Source organism: Mastomys coucha, unplaced genomic scaffold (genome assembly GCF_008632895.1).
Source record: "Mastomys coucha isolate ucsf_1 unplaced genomic scaffold, UCSF_Mcou_1 pScaffold13, whole genome shotgun sequence".
Classification (NCBI taxonomy): Eukaryota; Metazoa; Chordata; class Mammalia; order Rodentia; family Muridae; genus Mastomys; species Mastomys coucha.
The window spans coordinates 60,057,220-60,073,721 of NW_022196895.1; the positions used below are offsets into that span (position 1 = coordinate 60,057,220).

The 16,502-nt window shown below is 42.2% G+C and overlaps 1 long non-coding RNA gene across 3 annotated transcripts in view; it reads right to left on the minus strand.

Annotated features, from left to right (window-relative positions):
- Positions 1-16,502, minus strand: part of LOC116087264 — a 45,026-nt gene that overhangs the window by 3,421 nt on the left and 25,103 nt on the right. For all 3 annotated transcript variants that reach the window (XR_004117339.1, XR_004117338.1, XR_004117340.1), the window contains one exon: positions 128-187. This is a non-coding gene — a long non-coding RNA (uncharacterized LOC116087264). The remainder of the gene's footprint in view (positions 1-127; positions 188-16,502) is intronic.

A 16,502-nucleotide genomic window follows, 5' to 3' on the forward strand; every position in this document is an offset into this window, starting at 1 on the left:
TCTCTCTCTCTCTCTCTCTCTCTCTCTCTCTCTCTCTCTCTCTCTCTCTCTCTCTCTCCTCCCCCTCTCTACATACTTCCCTAAAATAGGAACAGGGATGGGCAGCCAAGGCTGAGACATCACGGACCTGGACAATGGTTCTCAGACCAGGAAAGATGCTGGAATCTCCCACCTCAGATCCAAGCTTCTGAAATAAGAAGGGGCAGATATCTGTAATTTTTTTTTTCATTTTTATTATTTCGTTTTTATTTTTTGAAATTATAACACAATCATACTATTTCTCGATTCCCTTCCCTTTCTGCAAACCCTCCCATCTACCCTCCCCTCACACCTATGGCCTCTCCTTGCATATATATCCCTGAATACACAAAGCAACCTGCTCGTTACCTCTATGTAGGTTTTCAGGGCTGGCCTTTTGGTATTGGCTAACAGTCTCCTCCCAGGAAATGTTACTCTATAGCTGGGATGCCAATCCCCTCATTTGGGATATAGGGGATTTGTGGGGAGGAAGGAGTATTTAAGAAAGAATAAAAAGCAAAAGAAGACACAAGAAGAAGAACCCTTCCCCACAGAAAGGGCTTGCCAGTATTGGCCCTGCACTGTGACCCCTAAGAGGCACTGCTTCCCTTCTGCCTCCCACTGACTCCCACATTCAAAGCAGCTCACTAGAAAGGGAAAAAAAGACTAGTGTAAACCAATTTTTCCTTGTTAAGAATGCGCTACAAGGATTGTTTTATTGCTTTATTTGGAGTTTGATTTTTTTTTCAGCATACCAAGCAAAAATGAGCATTAGTATTCCACACACCCACAGAGGTGACCCTTGGTATTCTAGGAAAGTAGCAGAACAGACTGCTGATCATGATCATTGGGATCATGTTTGATGCTACTTCTTTCCCTAATAATGACTCCATAATTCAGGTCATTACATGCGAGCATTAGAGGAGCCCTTCAAGGCCATACATCCAGCCCAGCACCCCATGAGGGATCAGTGGAGCTCCATCCAAGGAACACAAACTTGTCATCACACGGATCTGAGTTTCTCCCTCTACATAGCCCCGTTCTAACAATAAGTCCCTTATGTTATCCATCTGTAAAACGGAAACCCTGAGTCCCATCTCCATAGTATTACAGAACTGAGGAGGATAAATAAATCAATGACAAATGCTACTCCTCCTTATTAGAGTCTAAAAATCCTATATGTTTTTAAACCATTTCTACACACAAAGGCATTTGATGTTTTTGCCACTAATACCTGACACGTTCTTTGGCTTCAGTCTCATTTGGAGGCAGACTCAGGGGCCACCTTGGCAGGAGTTTCCATGTGTCAAATATTTTCTCCTACCGTTTGCCAGAGTGCCAGGAAGTCATTATTGACATCCATTAAGGAGAAAGCCGAATGATCATTGGAAGGGGAACTGCGCTGGCTAATTTTATGTCAACTTGACCCAAGCCAGAGTCATTTTGCAGGAGAACCTCAATTGGAAAACAAAGTGTTCCCAATAGATTGACATGTGGGCAAGCCTGTGGTGCATTTTCCTGATTGGTGATAGATGTGAAGGAGCACAGCTCATGGTACACCCATTGGCTGGTGGTCCTGGGTACGATAAGAAAGCAGACTGAGCAATCCATAAGGAGCAAGCCAGTAATCAGCATTCTTCTGTGGCTTCTGTTTCAGTTTCTGCCTCCAGGTTTCCACCTTGAGATCTTGCCATGACATCCCTATAGAGGGGACTATAATTGGGACATGTGAGATGCAATAAATCCTTTTCTCCCCAAGTTACTTTTGTCGTGGTGTTTTAGCACAGCAATAGAAACTATAATTAAGACAGAAATTAATACCCAGGGTAGGATATTGCTGTGACAGATCAGAGCATGTGTTTTAGAGATGGTTGTGGAGGGTTTGGGGGACTTGGAAAGAGCCATTGGGTGCTCAGCGCTCAGCGGGCTGTTCCATGGGAGCTTGGACGATAAGGATGTAGGAGCAGTGCAGATGGTGGATGCCTGGCTTGTGAAGTTTCAGAGGGAAATGTTGAACATTCCCTAAAGACTCTATCAGGGCCACTGATATTTTTAATTAAGAACCATCAAAATGAAAACTCTGGTTTACTGGACCAATGGATACTAACCAGCTGTGGCTGAATCAGTTGTAAACAAGAAGAAACCAGCATCATTGAGGCAGAACCTCCCGGGAAGTTTTTCCTTTGTTATCATACAGAAGGTGTGGTTCCAAGAGGGACAAGGCTACATCTCATGTCAGCAGCCAGATTTGGTAATGTAAGAGTCACTCAGGTGGTACTGGGTTTGAAGGCATCAAAGGATCATGGAGAGCTGCTGAGGCTTACCACTGTGTAGTAGGACTGAGGTCCCTGAAGAGAGGCTAGCTGAGGCCAATAGTGAAGGTCCAGCCTCAGTTGCAGTAGAAGGTTCAGGAGTGTAGGAGTTATGGAAAGAAGTTGAGGTTTGGCACCATGGGGCAAGATCAGAGATCATGAAGAGAGCCATAAAGTGGTTATTGGTGTGAGTGCAACTGCAGCAGGAGATACAGCATTTCAAAGGTTCTAGTACCATGGAAAGACCACCAAGAAAAGCAACAGGGGTGAAATAGGGCCATCCCAAGCCTAGGATACAACCTGTGCATGCTGCAGAGGGTGGACTGGAGAAGTAGAATTAGCTATTCAGGCCTTTGGAGAGAGGAAGGATTGCAAGTGGGTCTCAGACATCAAATACCAAATTTGTTATACTGTTAAAATTTTATTTTGCTTCAATCTAATTATGACTATGCTCTGGTTCTTCCCTTTTGGAGTAAGAAGGTATGTAACTTATTGTTTTTATTTTGCAGGAGTTCACAGTTGAGAACTTTTGGAGTTTCAGAGAGTCTTTGTAATTTTAGAGAGACTAGATATCTTACTTTTTTTTTTTTTGAGATAGATTTTCTCTGTATAGCCCTGGCTATCCTGGAACTCACTCTGTGAACCAGGCTGGCCTCAAACTCATAAATCCGCCTGCCTCTGCCTCCCAAGTGCTGGGATTAAAGGCGTGCGCCACCACTGCCTGAGACTAGATATTTTAAAGAGACTGAATTTTTAAAGTTTTGAACTTGTAGAGACCATGGGACTTTCAGAGTTTGGGATGTGTTTTATGTCGTGATCATGATATTAATATGACGTCTTAAAGACAACAAGAAAGGAAAAGTTACGGTTGGACAGTGATGCGTTTGAATGTCAGGCTGACAAGGGGTCAATTGTGCTGGCTTGTTTTATGCCAGCTTGACACGAGCTAGAGTCGTTTTGTAAGAGGGAACCTCAGTTGAGAAGTTTCCTGCTCCAGACTGGCCTGTGCAGAAGCCTGTGGTGCCCTCTCCTGACTGATGACTGATGTGGGAGGGCCCAGTGCCACCCCTGGGCTGGTGGTCCTGGGTGCTGTAAGGAAGCCTACTGAGCCAGCCATGAGAAGTACTCCATCCGGGGAGGAGCTTTCTCCCATTGCCTCTGCTTCAATGTCTGCCTCCTTGTTCCTGCCTTGGATTCCTGTCCTGAGTTCTCTTCATGACAAACTATGATCAGAGCATGTGAGGTGAAATAAACCTTTTCCTCTCCAAGATGCTTTTGGTGTCTTGTCACACCAATAGGATCACAGTCATTATGATTACATATTATGTCTTATTAGGTTGTAAGGTATTGTAAAGGTCAAATGAAATTGCATATGGTACAAATCCTCAATTAGCTGTTGTGCTCTGCACAAACCTTTGGTAACATCGGAATCCACCTTTTAATATATGTGTGTAATTGCATACCTGTGTGTTTGCAATGTGTGTATACAGTATACGTGTGCATGCTCATGTATATGCCTGTGGTGAATGGAGGTACATGTATGAAGATAAGAAGACAACCCTGGGTGTCAGCTCTTGCATTTCACCTTGTTTAAGGCAGTGTTCTCATCATTTGCCACTACATATGACAGACTAGCTGGACCACAAACTTCTGAGGATTGTTCTATTTCTGCTTCCCATCTCACCAGAGGTGTGCTGAGGTTACGGTCACATGTTACCACATGTAGGTAGGTTCTGGATATCTGAACTCTGCTCCTCAAGCTTGGGCAGCAAATACTTACCCGCCAAACCATCCCTTCAGCCCCAGAGACACTTACTGCTTAAGAAAGTGACTTAAGAAAGGGAAATTATTCCCTGGCTTCCTTAAGTAGGTAGTCCCAATTTATTATTTGTTCATTTTGTCCTTGATTCTTCACAGCACCTCCCACACTAGTTGTGTCACTTAAAACCAAACAATAACAACAACAAACAAAAACAACAACAAAAACAATAACAGGAAAACACTCTTGGGTCAAAGTTCATCTCCTTCATTTACATTCCCACTCCATCTGATTTGTTACTCATCATTACTTTCATCACACAAAGCACAGTGCTTGGCACCTGTAGAACTCTACATGTATCAGTTGAATGAGGAGATATGGCTCCCAAAGGTAAGTTAAAAGTCACCATTAAAACAAACAAGCAAGACCAAAAGTAATGAAGGCAGCGATAGATCGAGAAGGCTGAAAGCTTCCTACTACATTGTAAGCCTCCTCTGTGCCAAGACTAGCTTTTGACCCAGTGGTATCTTTCTGGTACAATGTCTGACTGTTTTCCTATTTCTCTGAACACATACAAGTGTCTGTTGCAACAAGAGATTATCAGGAGGTCTGTTTCCCAGAATCAAATCGAGCTTCCTTAGGTTTGGCCCAGCATCTACTGATAACCCACTGGCAAGTTTTCTCTAATTTAGAGCAACCCCCTTCTGCTCTCAAGAAGGCAGCTTTGAGCTATAGCAACCCTCCATCCCAGCCATCAGGCTTACCCTGTCGAGGATCTCTTGCCAAGGAATGCCTGAAAATCACAGAGCCAACCTCAACTTTCACAGGCTGTGAAACCCATATCTAGCAACATGACAGGGCCAGACCCTGCTGCTAGGATCAGGGGGAGCTGACCTGCAGATAAGGATGTGCCATTCCTGATCCCATCTCCTGTGCAGTGGATTCCTGGGAGCCCCCGAGGGGAGCACAGGGCTTCTGAGCATCATACTCCAATGATGAATTCTAAGGCATGGCAACTTTAAGGATTGTTTTGTTGTTGTTGTTTTCTGGGGAAATGCTGAGCTTTGTTCAAATGAGATTCAAGCCAACTTGAAAGGTGGAATGTGCTAAAGTCATCAATGTCACGACCAATGAAAACAGGTTTCCACATGCTGTAATATCTACTGTGCACACTTCTATTTTGAAGTGGAGGGTGGGAGGCATTGAGTGGAGGACAAGAGGGAAGCAGGGAAACACAGAGGAAGCAGAAAGAAGAGGGAGAGTCAGAAGAACAATGAAGGGGAAAGGCTTCTTATTTGGAGGCTTTTATTTTATTATTAAATTCTGACACCAGGAAGCTCTGTGTACATGGTAGCCCACTCTCTCCTGCGGAAGCCTGAAGGCAAACCGAGATGCTGTGTCAATTACAAAGAAAATCAATGAAGATGCTGTTTGGGAGTCCTTTCGCCATTCTGCACGGATGGTATCCTCCACTCTCTAGCACTGATTCATTTACTTTCATCCTCTCTAGGGGAGGCTGACATACTGCTGCTGTGAAGAATCTGAAGTGAAATCACCTTTGTCTCTTACTTGTCCCTCTGAGCAGTTTGGTAAAGGAGCATCGCATGACCTGGTTGGGGACTAGAGGTCAGAAGGGTAAGACCTCATTAGGCCAGCCCTAGGCTACCCTTCCCTTGACCAGCCTGGCTTCTGCCTACCCCAGGTGCCCCAGACCCATCAGGCTTTCCGAGCTGAGAATCTCCATGAATTTCCACACTGGCCCTTCTCCATCCCATATCTGTCCATCCCTAAACTAGTGCCTGCTCCAGAGCTAGTCTCTTCCTAAGTCAACAGCTTTGAAAACAGAACCTTCCGGCAAGATAAACCCATCTCCTGTGCAGGTCCTACCATGCTAAAACTCAAGGAAAAGGAATACAAGGGGGACAGCTGGTAAAAATTCAACAACTGGCAAGTGAAATTACACAAAACTGAAATAATATGAGTAACAGAAAAAAATGATTTCTGTAATAGTTCCCTAAGACAGTGAAATACATAATGTTCGTTAAAAATGCTACAAGATTGCTGTCATGGTTTGTATATGCTTGATCCAGGGAGTGGCAATATTTGGAGGTGTGACCTTCTTGGATTAGGTGTGTCACTGTGCGCATGGGCTTTAAAACTCTCATCCTAGCTGCCTGGAAGTCAGTTTATAGCTAGCAGTCTTCAGATGAAGATATAGAGCTCTCAGCTCCTCCTGCACCATGCCTGCATGGATGCTGCCATACTCCTGCCTTGATCATAATGGACTGAACTTCTGAACCTGTAAGCCAGCCCCAATCAAATGGTGTCCTTTGTAAGAGTTGCCTTAGTCATAGTGCCTGTTCGCAGCAACGAAACCCTAACGAAGACAATGGCTGAGTTTAAGAATGCAGCCACCTGCTTGTGAGGTTGAACCTCTTCGATTGTGAAGTTGTGTATTTGAACAAGTAATACCCTTCTCTTTGGTCTTACATTCAACTTTAAGTATTCTAAGAAAGCAAAGGCTTCAATCCCCATGTTAATTTCTAACCAGTACTTCAGCACTTTCACACAAGCTAGATTAAAGTGACAGAAACATTCTCTTCTAGTTCTGGGGTGTCAGAAGTCTAGATAGGTCAATAGGACTGACTTCTTTCTAAGGGACCACTTTTGTTGCTTTTTCCCCTTTCTAGGAGCTGCCAGCATCTTTGCCTCAGAACTTTTTTCCATCTTAAAGAAGCAGAGACTTCTCCAACCCATGTTGGGAAAGACCCATCGGAGAGACTTCTCTCCCGTGTTTCTTCCATCTCTCTCTTCCCTCCTTCTGCTTCTCCAACTCTTTCTTTTGTCATATCTCCTTCTCTGTCCCTGCCCCTTAATGGGGGCCTGGTGGTTTCACTGGGCTCTCCCACTCTCCCTGCTTCCAAAGGCTTTAACCACACTTGTAAACTCAACCATTTTGCATGTAGGGAAACAGAGTCAGTGGATGAAAGGGTTGCCACGTGGATACAAGGGAGGTATTTTCCTGTCTATCGTTTTTTCTTAGCTTTCTAGCATGATGAATGACGTAATCAGATTCTTCCTAGATAAATGGCTGGAAGAAAAGTGGGGAGCTATTAAAAACTGGGTAAGAGGAAACTGTGGTACAAAACGGGGATAAAAGTGTAGAGTCGAGAGGCAAGACTGATGCAGGGTCCATTCCAAAGGCTTGCTCCCCGTCTTTCCAAAAACATGGCAAGGTTTTTGATTACGGTAGTGCTTGCGTAATTTCTATGGCTTTGCTATGATCTCTGCTTAGACAAAGCTCAGGTCTGAGAAAGCTGGATGAAGTAGGTTTAGCTTTACAAATGCCTCTCAGGCTCATTGGTCCATCCAGAGATATCATTAATGTCACTAAGGCCTGAGACTCTTATGCCAACAATCACGACGTTCTAGGTTTCCCTTAAGGCAAAATATCAAATGGACCAGGCACTGTAGTCCCTGTCAAACCATCACCACCTTCTGGGAGGTAAAACAAGTCGTTTTACTTTGATCTTTGATTCAGCAGCTGAGGCATTCAGGAAGGCATCTGCAGGGGTGTGAGGGCCTCGGCTGCAGGCCACTCACTGGCTACGACAGCCTCCTCATGCCTTCATTTATGTATCTAAAGACTTGTGCAGCCTATGCTGGTAAGGGAGTTAAATAAGTTCAGTTTGTTTTTCTACAGTGAGACACTACTCAACCTTAAAAGGAATTCACTACCAGCTCATATAATGAAACAATTTATCTCAGAAACTTTTTGAGTGAAAGAGATAAGACAACGTATTTAGAAGAGTCCTGTGTATAGGAATCTGAGGAGCTGGAGCCACCTGGGGGGGGGGGGAAGTCATGTATTTGGAAGGGGAGTGGCCTGGAAAGACGTGGGGAGATGTTTGTGATTTTGAACATATGCTTGACCGGAATTATGGTGGTTCCAAAATGTCTTGTGTGCATGAAGTTGCATACATGACATCTGTAAGTCTAACTGGAAATAAATTATGCCTCATGTCAAAAAGCAAAATAATAGTTAAACATAGGATAGATTAAAAACCTTGTGTGAGGAATTGTGGAAGTGGCTAACCAATGACTGTTCGAGCCTGAGACCCATGCCACAAGAAAGATCTCACCCCTGACACAGCCCAGAGATCTAGAATAGAGCCAAGCACCCATGCCAAGAGAGGAAAAAATTGTCAATGAAATGATGCCTAGTGATCTTCTGCTGTACTCACAGATTGGTGCCTTGCCTGATTGTCATCAGAGAGGATTCACACAGCAGCTGATGGAAACAGATGCAGAGACCCACAGCCACACGTAGGCGGAGCTCTGGGAATAACGAAGAAGAGGGAAAAGGGAGGATTGTGGGAGCCTTAGGGGTCAAGGACACCATAAGAAAACCTACAGAATCCACTAGCCTGGGCTCACAGAGGCTCATAGAGACTGAATTGACAACCATGAAGCCTGTATGGGATTGACTTAGACCTTCTGCATGTATGTTACACTTGTGTAGCTTTTGTCCTCTTATGGGACTCCTAACAGTTGGAGCAGGGTGTGTCTCTTAACTCTGTTGCTTGCTTTTGGGACCCCTTTCCTCCTACTGGTTTGCTCCATCCAGTCTTAATACAAGGGGTGGTGCCAAGTCTTACTGCAACTTGATATTTATCTTTGGTTGATATTAATGGGAGGCCTGCCCTTTTCTGAATAGAAATGGAAGAATAGTGAATAAGGGGGTAGAGAGGAGGTGGGGGGGATTAGGAGAAGAGGAGGTAAGGGAAACTGATGTTAGAAAATAAACATACATAGATAGATAGATAGATAGATAGATAGATAGATAGATAGATAGATAGATGGGTGGGTGGGTAGATGAGAGATAAATGATAGAGAAGAAAAGAAAATCTTCTGTGCACACGTAGTCAGATTTCTCAACTACAGGAATTGATGGTAAAAGCAATATTCAAAGAGAAAATAGCTAAAGAATTGATGAGAGATGACAAGTCCTCCTCTAGAAAGCATGCACCAAGTGCCAAGAAAAAGAAACAAAGATAAATCTCCATTTAGACATTAAATGGTGACACTGCAGAATGTTATAGATAAAATCATAAAAGCCATGAGGAGGACAGAGGGGAAAAGATTACCCACAAGGAAATGTTCATTAAACTGAACTCAATCTTTCCATCAGAAAAATCACACATGTGTGGATGCCAAAAGACAACTGAATAGTATCTTCAAACTGTTGAAAGAAGATGTGATTATATATATATATATATATATATATATATGTGTGTGTGTGTGTGTGTGTGTGTGTATACATATACATATAGTTTGTATATATATTATATAAATATAATGTCCTTTTACCTATTCAAGAATAAAGACAAAACAAGGCATTGTAAATACATTTTATAAGAACTACCTTTTGTATACTTTTGCACACATTCTCCACCTTTAAATAGAAAAATGAAAAGTCACATTACACACAAGGAGTGAGTGCTCCAATAAACCCAGAAACTGTGGAACAGATTGGCAATTTTCCTAGCTACCAACTACAGTCAGCCAAAAAGAACGGTCATTTTGTATTTTAAAGGATAAAGCAACATTGGATCTGGGGAGACGGTTCAGTTGGTAAAGGGCTTGCTGGACAAAAAGTAGAACCTGAGTCTAATCCCTGGGACTCAGATAGAAATGCTGGGCACATAAGTACATAAGTGTGTGCCTGTAATTCCAGCTGTGGAAAATCAAATCGAGGGCTTGCTGACCAGCCAAATCTAACCAAATCAATGAGCTCCAGGTTAATGAGAGACCCTGTCTCTAAACAAACAAACAAATAAATAAGGTATAGGCTGATTGATTGAGAAGGATGCCCTATATCCACCTCTGGCTTCCTTACCAGCACCTGTACATGCATAAGAAAACACACATACACACACAAACAGAGGAGGGGAGAGGGAGAGACAGAAACAGAGAGAGAGAGAGAGAGAGAGAGAGAGAATGAGAATAAAGGGAATATAGGTTGAATAGTCCTAATTCTAAAATTTAAATCCAAAATGCTTCAAATGCAGAATCTTTGGAGTACAGATATGAAGCTACAGGTGAAAAATCTTACATCTAACCTCATACGACAGATCATAATCAAAGCACAGTTACACTAATAAATTGTATAAAATTCCAATCAGGTTATTGTATTAGGAATATATGAAAGACAAAGTTTTCATTTGGACTAGGATATCATCTACAAGATACACACACACACACACACACACACACACACACACATTTGTATTTACATATATATGTACATGTGTGCTTGTGTGTGTACATATGTGTCTCTCTGTGTGTAATATTCCAAAATCTGAACAAATACAAAATCTAAAAACATTTAGGGTTCTGAGCATTTTGATAAGAACTACTTAATAAATACAATGAGTGGTCAGGGTAGACAACTTGAAAAGCATAGAAACTGATAAAGAAAATACTGAAATTATCCTGAGTCGAGCACCCACAGTTCACACTGCTGTCTCCATGGACTCGGCCTCCATGATGGATACCCTATGCCACCGCACATTTCTCTCTAGATAACCTTCAATTACATGTGCTTTTGTATGGTTAGAGCCATCTTACCTTTTGGGTTCTTTCTGCAATCACTATTTTCCATAATACATTATAAATATCCTCATACACTCCTCTGTGAGAGTTGCTATTTTATTGAGCCAGACCCTTGCAAAGGCTGTCATAGAATATTGTGACCACTGTCACAAAATCTGACCTTTTGGTGGGGATGGACCAATACAATACCCTTGAGGCATCTAAGGAGTGCAAATAGTAGTTTGGTGGCTAAGATAGAATCTGCCTAGTGCTAGCCCATCCATTACCACTTACAACCTCCAGACCTAACCTGAGTGCCACATCCTGGGCTCCAATTCAGCCAAATAAGTCCACCCAATCTTATCCCACCTGTACCCTGCCCCCAATACCCAAACTTATCCCTGGTCCAGTGAGCTCTGACTGTGCCATTCCCAACCTCCAGGCTTGGCACCAGTTGCATTCTTCTGTGTACCAGCCCGGGATCCTGAACTGGTTTGATTCAAGCCCACTTGCAACCCATATACAAACCCGGGCCACACGTGTGCTGGTTCAGTCTGGTAAGACCATATATACTAGTCTGCCTGTGCTACCCACTGTGCCAACCACTAGGCTTTCCCAAGATGCACTAACCCATTCTGTTGAGTCTGATGGATCTTTGTCCACCCATACCATATACGGTGACCATGCTTAGCCAGGTTGCACACCCTGTATGCTGGTCCGCACTGTTAAATCCCAGACACCTTGTTTTCCTGCACCGTATCCAATTTCCAGGCTTGAGTTGATATGCACATCTGTCTGCTGGACCAGTCTGATGTGTTCCTGGAACCTCTCCTGAACTTGCCACCCCCTAGTTGTATAACCTGTATGATGTGCTAGATGGCTGAGTGATGCTAGCACACTTGTGCCATCCTTATAGTCACAGGAATTACCACCGCTTGCATGCCAGCCATTTGCACGCTTTCTTGCGTAAGGCTGAATTGGAATCACCCATATTACTCCAGTGGAATATCAACACTGGACCCTCTGAAGGTGTGCTCTACCAACTCCTGACCCCTGATCTGCAATTAGCCAAGCCAACAAAACAAAATTGCCACTCAACAGGAGCCTCTTCAGGTCTCACATAAGACATACAACCAATAAAAAGAAGTCCATGTGTCCAAGTATTACCATAAACATACAAATGATATGAAAAACCAAGAAAGCAAGTATGCCCTTCCTAAACTTTGCCAATCTTATAGAAATTGTTTCGATGGCAATTATCTAGATGAATCCCAGTCCACAGGCCTTATAAACAAAAACACAAACTTCATCAAAGTATCAAATGGCTTGAAAAAGACACCAGGAAAAGAGCTCAAGGGACTTAAATAGAACAGCAACAAATGACTGAATGGGGCCCAAGAAAGCACATCATATTTCTGAATGGAATGATGAAGACAATTCATGATTTGAAAACAGTAAGGAGATAGAAATATTGAAGTACTCTTAAGCTGTAAAAAAAAAAAAATAGAATTGAGAATATGCACTAATCCAAAATAGAAAACTCTGGGAAAGCATTACCAATAGAATGGATCATGTAGAGAATAGAATGGCAAGGATTTAAGATCAAATAGAGGAAATGGACCCCTCATCAAATAATATGGAAAAATATAAATGGAACATTTTGGAATGGTGGAATAACCTGAAAGATCAAATGTTTAAATTATAGGTGTGGATGAAGGATAAGAATCTCAAGCCAATGGCACAGAACAGATCTTCAAGAGGATCATAGAAGAAAATATCCCCAAGCAAAGGAGAGATGTTAATACAGATATTAGAAACACAGAGAACACTAACTAAATATGCAAGTCAAAAAAATACAAAAATCAAAAAAGAAACTCCCCATGGCTTATAGTTAAAATATACAGAATGTACTGAAAGATGCAAGAGAAAACCACAAGTTGCATATACAGGAAAAGCTATTAGAATAACAGTTCATTTCTCAATGGAAACTTTAAAAGCCAAAAGAGCCTGAAACAATTGTACTCCAGAAGCCAAGAGCACAGAAGCCAGCCTAGACCTACCCAGCAAAACTAACTACCATAACTGAAGGAGAAAGAAAGACTTTCCCTGACATAAACAGGCTAAAAGAATTCATGTCCAGCACACCAGAATACTGAAAACAAGACTTTGAAATGAAGGGGAAATTGAGTATAATCAAAAACATATAAGAAGAAAATAAATGAAGCCGTAATTAATGAAATACAAAATGGGACTAAGAACACAAACAGAAAAAAATGAAGGCGGGCAACACAATCTTTCAACAGTAAGTAAATATTAATGACCTCAGCTCCCCTATCAAAAGACAAGCTAGTTGAATGGATTAAGAAACAAAATCCAGCCCCATTATGGTGCTGCCTGTAAGCTTGCCTGTGGGGCTGTTTACAGATTCACTTCATTTTAGGCAGTTGGACTAAGGGTCTCCATTCCCGTATGGCTTTGATCCAAAGCCACATCAAGCTCCTTGCGGAGAAGGCTGGAGAGTCAGGAGTCTGCTTCAAGTGTTGCAGCCAGACAGGCAGCCTCTTGACTAGCCAGTCAAACCTGCAAGGAATTCTCTTGTTTTTCTGACCCTATCTTCTACCTCCCCACACTTTCTACCTTTACACCCCTCCGTACTGCTTTCCAAATGCAATACGCACTCAGGGGTTCTACACTTACTCCTACTAATTGTTTAACCTAAAATGTTCTTTCTCCAAACTGGATGGCTCAGCTGCTCATCTCCTCACCTTCTAGGGTCTGATCTGTAGAGAGAATATCTTGTATATTGTATGGATGCATCACCTGTCAGTTAAAACACCTATGGCCTAAGTCTTAGGCAGGAAATGGGAGGTGGGGCATCCAAGAGGAGAAAGGATTCTGGGAGAGAGCCAGGCAGGAGATTCAGGGAAGATGTGAGGAGACAGACACATGGTAACCAGCATAAGGGATCAGCCACACGGCAGACTGTAGACTAGAATAAATGGGCTATCTTTAGTTATGATCTTGTCAGAGTAGAACCTAGCTATATGGCCAAGGTATTCGTAAATATATTTTGAATCTGAGTCTTATTTCTGGGAACATGGGGCTAAGAGGCAGAACCAGGCCTAACTTCAACAGCTGTCCATAAATATTAAGTTGTGAGGGAAAAGTGAAAGAGCAAACCCTCATCCCTGATTGATACTCCCACCTACCCCTCAGCTTCCATTTTCTCCATTGCTTATTGTCATCTGACATCGCAGACTGTTGTCCATTTGTCATGTTGTCAATTTCTGGCTGTGCACTCAAAGCTCTGTGGATCTGAGATTTGCTTCTGCTCTGAATACATTCCTGGCTCCAGGAAGGACAGCTAGCCAATAGCAGGCACTCAGAAAATACTATTTACTGTGATTTAGACAATATTTATAAACTAAAAATTTCATGAATGCATAACAAAACATAGAAAGAAAGCCTGTCTTTCCATTATCTAAAAGAAATTCATCTTACTTCAAAAATAGCATCCTTATTAAACTAAAAAATGGAAGAAAGTACTCCAAGCATGTGGGGTGAGAAAGCTAGTGGGTATCTCTATCCTAATATCTGACAACACAGATTTCAAACTAGGATGAGTTAGAACATATAAAGGACCTTTCATTCTCATCGTTACAACAATTTTTTTAAAAGATTTATTTTTTATTATTATATGTAAGTATGTGTAAGGAGCTGTCTTTAGACACACCAGAAGAGGGCGTCAGATCTCTTTACGAGTGGTTGTGAGCCACCATGTGGTTGTTGGGATTTGAACTCAGGACCTTCAAAAGAGCAGTCAGTGCTCTTAACAGCCGAGCCATCTCTCTAGCCCCTTATTACAACAATTTGCCAAGAAAACATTAAAATCCTAAGCATATATGCACCAAACTGTGACACACCCAATTTTGTTTAAAAAGGAAAGGAAGGAAGAGAGGGAGGGAAGGAGGGAGAGAGAGAGAGAAGAAAGAGAGAGGAGAGATGAAAAGGAGAGAGGAGAGAGAGGAGAGAGAAAGGAGAAAGGAAGAGGAGAGAGGAGAGAGAGAGAAACCATACTGCTGGACCTGATAAGCCCCAGCTCAGAAACAGCAAATTTCAATACCCAACTTTCTCCAATAGAAAGATTACCTGGATAAAATATAAACAGAAACCTCTGGATTAAACCATAACCATACATTCTACTCAGCAGCTCATGGAAGCGTTTCTAAAATAGACCACATACTGAGACACACACCCACACCCCCCACATACACACACCCTTAACAAACCCAGAAAAATTTAAATAGCTCTGTGTATCCTATGTGACCATAATGTAATAATGTTTGAAGTCAGAAGCAGTGTACAAATGTATCATAATTACCTGAACTTATGAAAAGTACGTAACATATCATTTAATGATGAATGGGTCAAAAAATTAACAAGAGAAATAAAACTTTTTATGATTAAATGAAAATAACAACACCACATAACAAAACCTCATAGAAACATTAAAAGCAGTCTTAAGAGGGAATTTTATAGTTCTAAGCACCTACATTAAAAAGGTGCAAATAAATAACTTAATGGTGCAACTTGGAATTTGGAAAAAGAAAAAGAAACCAAAAGCAAATTAAGTAGATAGGTAGAAATAATTAAACTTGGAATGGAAACTAATTGAAATGGAAACAAAGACAACAATTAGTAGACTCAAGACACCTAAGAGCTTATTCTTTGAGAAGATATACTGGATTGGCAGACCCTTGACCCAACTAATCAAAAGAAAGAAAAAGATGACTGAAATTAGCAGAATCAGAAATAAATAAAGAAACAGTACAATGGGCACCAAAGGAATTCAGAATGTTGCAAGAGAATGTTTTTAAAACCAACATTCCACTAACTTAGAAAATTTAAAAAAGGAAAAACGTCTAGATTGATCCAAAGTTGAACCAAGAAGTGATCAATGACTTAAACAGAACCACAACAAACAAGAATATTCAAACAGTAATAAAATTTCTTCCAAATAAAAAAAGCTCAGGCTCAGACAGATTCACAGAATAATTCTAAGACTTTGAAAGAAAATCTATGAGGTTCCTTCCGGTCTCTCTGGGCTGGTGTCCTGAGGGACCTTGGGCACAAGCTCTGCAGCCAGTCCCACAACACCCAGAGGAAGCTCCACTCCCAGGCACGCTCTGACACTCTCAGGATCAGAGATGAGGAGGACCCAATATCTGTCCCAACACCAGGAGTAACTGGGACCAGCGGGAGCAGGCACACAGGAACTCCACCACCAGAGTGGCTCGGGTTCCTTCTGGTCTCTCTGGGCTGGTGTCCTGAGGGACCTTGGGCACAAGCTCTGTAGCCAGTCCCACAACACCCAGAGGAAGCTGCTGCACTCCCAGGTGCTCTAACAAGCCCTGGGTCTCAGGATCTCAGAATCACAGGATCACAGAGACAGCCTGACTCTGAGGAGTTCTGACACAACCCGAATCTCAGGAAGGATTGACTCCAGTCAGATTTAGCAAGGGCAGGTAGCACTAGTGATAACCAGATGGCGGGGGCAAGCATAAGAAAATAAATAGCACAAACCAAGGTCACTTGCCATCATCAGAACCCAATTCTCCCACCATAGCAAGTCCTGGACACACCATCACACTGAAAAAGCAAGATTAAGATCCAAAATCACTTATTAAAATGATGACACAGGACCTTAAGAAAGACATAAATAGTACCCTCAAAGAAATACAGGACAACACAGGTAAAGAGCTAGAAGCTCTTAAAGAGGAAACTCAAAAATCCCTTAAAGAACTACAGGAAAGCACAAT